Source organism: Lolium rigidum, chromosome 3 (genome assembly GCF_022539505.1).
Source record: "Lolium rigidum isolate FL_2022 chromosome 3, APGP_CSIRO_Lrig_0.1, whole genome shotgun sequence".
In the NCBI taxonomy this organism is placed as follows: Eukaryota; Viridiplantae; Streptophyta; class Magnoliopsida; order Poales; family Poaceae; genus Lolium; species Lolium rigidum.
In genome coordinates, this window is record NC_061510.1 from 207,798,919 (window position 1) to 207,805,748 (window position 6,830).

Here is a 6,830-nt window from a genome sequence, read left to right on the forward strand (position 1 = left end):
TTGCCATATCATGCACCAAGATATTATGTTCTTCATCATTATCATCATCATCACTCTCATCATTAGAGGGTGTGTTAGGAGTCAAAGTAGGAGATACCTTTGGTCCATTTGCCATAAGGCACATGTGCATACCGGAGGATGAAGATGAAGATATTCTTGAATCCTCATTTGAAATCATGTCTTGATCCATAGAGTGTTCGGTTTCCTCTACAATGTTAGTCAACAAGCAACTAGAGGAAATAGAAACATTTTGATTATGGGAGCAAGACAAGGCAAGCATATCCTCATGAGATCTATGTAAGCAATTTACACATGATATGCAAGGACTATCAACACAAGCATGTAGATTATTTTCAATGCAAGATGTGTTTAAGTCCAAAGAGGAAACATTGCAATGAGATAGAGATGAAGAGTCATCACTATTGAGCACAATATCAACATTGCAATTTCCCTCACCACTCACCATATCATTACTTTGTGTCTTGCAACACGTTGGTGAAGTGGAAGAACATGATATATCATCACGACCGGAGGTGGAAGCAACTTGGAGCTCTTCATGATGTGAAGGGGAAGAGAGCTTGTAATGACCCAGGTTTGGAGACGATCGAGGGGTAGATTTTAGAAAGGGATGTGCATTGCATGGTAAATTCTGGGGAAATTTCGCGCTTTTAAACAAAAACTGCATCGAAGGGGAACAAGTTTCTCTCTCGACACCTTACAGGGTTAGGGTTTCGAGAGTGCGACAAACTTGCATCTCACTTAATTAGTTTAGGGTTTTGAGAAGAGAGGGGAGAGTTTGCATCAAACTTAAGTTGCATGATTGAATTCTAAATGAAGTGGCATGGTTGAATTCAAACCAAAGTTGAATTTGAATTTTAAATTCAAACATTAAATAATTACCCTAAATAATTCAATTGTGAGGAAATTCATTAAGTAAATTATAAATAATAAACAATATGAACAATTAAAATAAAGTAAAGCTCATTAAAGAAAACTTTGAGCTTTATTGATCATCACACAATTTACATTGTCATTACAATATTCATAAGAGAAAATAAATGAATAATACAACACATTACAAGAATTGCTTAAATAGAAAAAAGAAAAAGAAGATCACAATCAATGACCTATCCTAAACTACAAGTCTAGTTTCATAAGATGTTTGAGCCTCGATGATCTTCATCTTCACTTGATTATCCTCTTGATTCCCTGCACATAACAAAGCAAAGCAACAATTATGCCAAGTGGCATTGCCACTTGGCAGGTTAGAAGAATAATGAAAATGAGGGGATATGGATCAGCTCTGCCGAGCTGATCATCTCACAGCCAAGTGCAAAGTATCAGGAATACACACACACACAGGCAGCTCACACTGCATGTGTGCATGCTCACCAGCACACTCACACAGGGGGAGTCACCAACACATGTCAGACTAAGCTGTCGACCAGTGAAGCAAGGGGAGCACCAAATATAAGCTTTTCAGAAGCAAACCCTAAGCCATATCCATCGACAAGCAACAGGGTAAGTCACCAAGAACACCAAGAACAGCTAGAACAAGAAGAACGAGCCGAGTCCTTGTTCAATGCAGTCCAAACTCACCACTGAACCAAACCAAGAATCACAAGCCACAAGGAGGAGCGAGGGCAAGTCAAGCAAACCACCGAAGCAAAACCTCTACACCAACACACTATTTCTAGGAGCTGGAGTGAGGTATACCAAGCATCATGGACAAACCAGATGGTTTTGTTCATATATAAGCATATGCATCAAGCACACATGATCAACAGGGTGTGATACCCAAGATTGTGTCATCATCTGGTTATTAAACCTTATGGTGCAAGCAAGAGTAGAAAGGCCACTGGTCAATCATCAAAAGGGAACAACAGATATGACAATAATTGCATAACTGAAGAAATCCAGCAAGAGATGAAAGCATAAGTCAGCCTAGTTACACACACTTAGCACCTACAGCTAATTAACCATCAGACTTAGACAGAATACTGTCTGTTTGATTTCAACATCAAGAGTCACTGGCAATCCAATAAATGGATCACCCAGAAAACATTTGGTAAGCAACAGCAAGCCAACAGATAGGGGAGCTACCCTAGGGCAGCACATGACTACTGCCAGGGTCACCTCAAACCCTAGATCAACCACACCAACAAGCCAAATACATATATCATCACCCTGATTGGGTTCAAAGAAGGGCTAGGGTTCCCAATCACTGTGGGTATCCATCTAGCCTAATCCAACCAACTGTGATGATCATCACTGTATAGTTCACATCAATTATCCACTGAATCAATTAAAGCAATATAGATAATTGAGATTAACAAGTAAATCATAAAACAGACTCATGCTAATGATCCAATCGATCACTGCAAGTGTCAACTGATGCTTGAGCAAGCACTTGCACTGAGCTATGCCACACATATACATAGAGTCAAGTAACAGCAAGGCACAAGCAACAATTAAACCATACACTGACCAACTGTTGATGATCATTTGATCACCAGAGCCCACTAGAGCATGTTAAATCATGCTAGAATCAATCCTAGCACCAACATCTTAACAATATGAATTAATCAGCCACAGGACATGAACAAATATATCACAGATAATTACATCAGTCATATACAGGAGCAGACCATCCAAGGATGGTGGCATCTTGTAACAGGCATGCTCAAGGGAGCATGTCTAGAAATTATAGCACACAGAAAAGCACTCTGGGGTACTGGCTCTTGTAAACTAGATGATGCCCCGCGCGTTGCTGCGGAAATGTGTTAACATATCCTTGAAGAATTTGAAAATAATGTAAAGCTAAACATATTTTATGCTGCTAAACACCATGTAGAAAAGTTCTTATGAATTCCATTTATATTTATGGGTTTGAGAGTTTGAAACAACATGTTATCCAATGTACAAACCGTAAGTAAGTTAACCATTGGAAGAATGTGATTGTCATTGTCAAAAATGACCGCTTTTAGTCAATATCATACAATCATGTCAGATATGTAATGTTTAGATAAGTTTCTAGTTTGGTAGTCACGACGAAACATACTATATAATATATATGACAAAAGGTGCCATGTTGGTTGCTGTTACAAATATAGTGTACACACTATAAAATCTGGAATATGCTAAATCCCCGTATTGATGCATCATGAAGCAAGGTCACATAATCGAGGCACAGTTGGGAAGGGATACTGAAATCAAAGCATGGTTAGTAAATTAGATGAATAACTCAATGATTTATGTCATGAAAGAGGACAATGCCTGTATTCTTGAAGAAAACTTGAAGGGAAACATCTACAATATGGCAATCCTGCGTGTCATTGTACACCCATTGATCCACAATAGCCACTGTTTCCTTAAATAGCATGCTTGGAGTATCTCAAATTACCTAACCTGAAGCTTAGCTTACACATATCACCTGAACGATATTGAAGCATACTTCATTCGAGTAGTAGGGAAGAACAATAGGAAAAGGAAAACAGTGCAGAAAACTGCAGTACGATTTTTCATTGGCTCAACTTTCAACTCTACCTGAAACAATGATAATCCGATATTATGTTCAGAAATTGCACTGAGCAGTTGGACTATATATGGTTGGACCATATTACTCTCATGTGACAAATACTTAAATTAAAAGCATTGATCTCACACCTTGACTTCATTCTTTGTGAAAAAGCAAGCGATCAATAGATCTATTGATTATTTGGCAGTCTAGAAATGCATGAAACAAATAAGAAAAAAAAATGACAGAATAGATGGAATATTATAAATTTATGGGTCGCGATAATAATTAAATTAGATGATGCCCCGCGCGTTGCGGCGGGACATTTGCTCAAATGACCACATTAGGGGAGAGAAGAATTGAAAAAAGAACAGTACAAAAAATCATTGTACTGTTTATTCCATTTTTTCGAGAGCAAAAAAACTATATTGATGTTTCCAATAATGCATACATATTTTTCTGCACCGAGAAAGTGAGAACCTTGAGCCCTGCTCCAACTATTGTGGTGGAATGCTAGCAACAGCCTCACCATCAAAGGATAACGCTTACCTTTTTTTTGCGATGGATAACGCTTAATTTAACTCAGCGGCAAACTATAATCCCATTACCAGGGATTCATAAAATAAAAATAGAAACAATAGGCAATATAAGGTGAATGTGCATTCGTTACCAATCACATGTTTCAATATGCACCACCGTCACCAAAAATATATTGTACGTTCTTTGAGGTGACACCTTTTAGTTGTGAAGAATTGAAGGTCTCCCAATATTTTTTATTTTTAAATGGGAAAAAAATTAATGACATGTTCCGAAATAAATAATTACTACAGTCGGTTGGATAAGTATGCATGTCATATATTATCATAAATACAGAGTAGAAATATAAGTTATAATGTAGGCTCAGTATTGATCAGCAAAAAACGGAAAATGATTATTTGCCAGCAAATACATGTCCGAAAATTGAGCTCTTTTACGGTGATTGGCATGGAACTTTGGTTCCGTCTAATTAAATTTTAGTTCCGTCTAATGTAATTGTTCGTGACCGTTGATTAAATCTATGAAAATTCCATGTAAGCCCTATAATGATATGACAATTCGGAACGGACGTTTTAATCAGTGATCCAAATAAAAAAAATCTGAATCAGATCGGATTGTGAGATACATCTCGATAGAAAATGCTGAAAGAACTCCCACGAGCGCCCGCCGCCGCCACACCGCCACGCAGCCACCGCCCCGCCGCCCCGCAGCCGCCCCGCAGCCGACGCCGCCGCCACGCAGCCGCCGCCCCGCCGACGCCGCTGTCGCTCCCACCGTCGCGAGTCGCCGCCCGTCGGCCCGTCGCAGGGACTCAGCACGACGGCGCGTGCCTCGGAGCTGCAGCAGGCGCCCGCCGCCGCCGCGTCTAGCGCAACCCACAAGGTCACCGTCCACGACCGGGAGCGCGGGGTCGTCCACGAGTTCGTTGTGCCCCAGGTACGCGTGTGTACCTTTGGTGCGCGTGTCCGTTACTCTCGCTTGCGGTGGTGCTGGTCTGATTGGTGTCAATGGTGTGGCCACGGCCGCGTGCACACCGCAGAGGCGCAGAACATCACGCTGTCGTTCGCGTGCCGCCATGGTAGCATGCTTCCTCTGCTGAAACTTTATTGCGAGGTTGTAGTATTCTGTTTCTTCTTAGCAATGTTCAGTAACTTCGTCTCTGTCATTAACTTTGTTGAATCTACTCCATTTTAATCGTTTATTTGTAGAAATATTATCAGTACCTTGTCAGTAGCTGTAATGTATTGTACTGATAGTTCCAAGTACTGGTTGCTTGCAACACTGAAACTTTATTTCCGAATTTTAATTCTGCATCAAAATCCAGAATATCAATATGGCTAGATTGCATATGTGTTGATTTCGAAGAATCTGCTGTATTTTAGTAATTTCTTAAAAGCATTGGTCTCACACTTTTGAAATCCCTAGTGGTTTTGCGAGGTTGTAGTATTCTGTTCATATGCAATTTGAACTAAACTGAAAAGACAGTATGTGTGCTTGTTCTGCAGTCATACTGATTGTGTGGTATTTAGCATGAGCCTCTCGTTAAGATATTTCAGTTACTTTTGCACTCGTGACAGGTTGTTATCTATGAGAATTTTACTGAATTGGGTATTTGGGTGCTCTGATTTGCAGGAGTTGGACAAGATCTTCTTTGTGAGCCTCAAAGATAAGAGCAAGCTGGTGCCGGGACAACATCGTCCCAGCACCCTTAATCCTCTATGGTGGTGGGCGTGTGCGACTCCCAGCACGGACGCAAGGATAACATCGTAGAAAACATAAAGGTAGCACCAATATAAGAATTATAGGGTTGGGATAGTCTTAGTTATGTGGACAACAAAAAAAACTATGTGGACAATTGGCCTTTGTGGAGGAAGAGAGGTACTGTGAATTGCTCCTGTCAATTGTTAAATTGGAGTATCTGTTACACATCCTGTGAATTGCTTCAGCAGGATAGGCTAGTTTCGTATGTTACAGAAAAGTTTTGTGTTCAAGCACTTCATGTGTTTTTTTTCTATACGTGTAAACTTAGAGCATGTGCTACAAACTTGAGATGTTCTGAACTTGTTACATATTAAGCATAAAAGGATAAAATAGATCGAATGGTTGCAAGAAAATCTGGATGACTGCCATCAGCAATTGTCCTTGCTGCTCCTGATCCTGTCTGCGTTTGCCGCCCTCGTTGCTCCAGCCATAGTCGCCCTTGGTGCTCTAGCCACCGTCCCCAAGCGGTCGCTGGGGAGAAACACTACCCCGTCTCCTCCTCGCCGTGGAGAAAATCTGGACGACTCTTCCAGCTGGCTGTGCGAAAATAAGATAATGGAAAAGGTTAGTACCCAACGGGGATAAGCGTTGTATTATATCAGATCGAGTACTAACTGAACTTTAAGCTAATTATATTTCAAACTGCTTTCCGCGAAAAAGAAACACGCAAAAAAATATTTCAAACTCCTTTTATATTTGTGGAGATGAATAGAGGTCAACAAATACATCTGGAATTTCAGAAGTAAATTGCAGAAGCTAATTCTTCATATACTGGTGAACTGCTGCATTGTTACTCTACCACGTAGAGTCATTCACCAAACACACTGAATATGTGAGGACCTGTCCAAAAAGGATCGGTTCAAAATACATTGGATCTAATTGTGCGCATATCTAAATCAAGATTCGAGAAACAAAATTGGTTTAGGCCACTGTTAACGACGGCGACTTGGGGATGGCAGACAGCAAGCATGGAAAGAGGAAGTACAGCAGCGGCTGGTGCGTCTCCCACCGGCGC

General features: G+C 40.5%; 1 long non-coding RNA gene across 1 annotated transcript; it reads left to right on the top strand.

Moving 5' to 3' along the window:
• Positions 1 to 5,032: 5,032 nt before the first annotated feature.
• LOC124698881 lies at positions 5,033 to 5,985 on the top strand. The gene is made up of 2 exons (XR_007001159.1): positions 5,033 to 5,167; positions 5,687 to 5,985. It is a non-coding gene; the product is annotated as an uncharacterized LOC124698881 (long non-coding RNA).
• Positions 5,986 to 6,830: the final 845 nt, after the last annotated feature.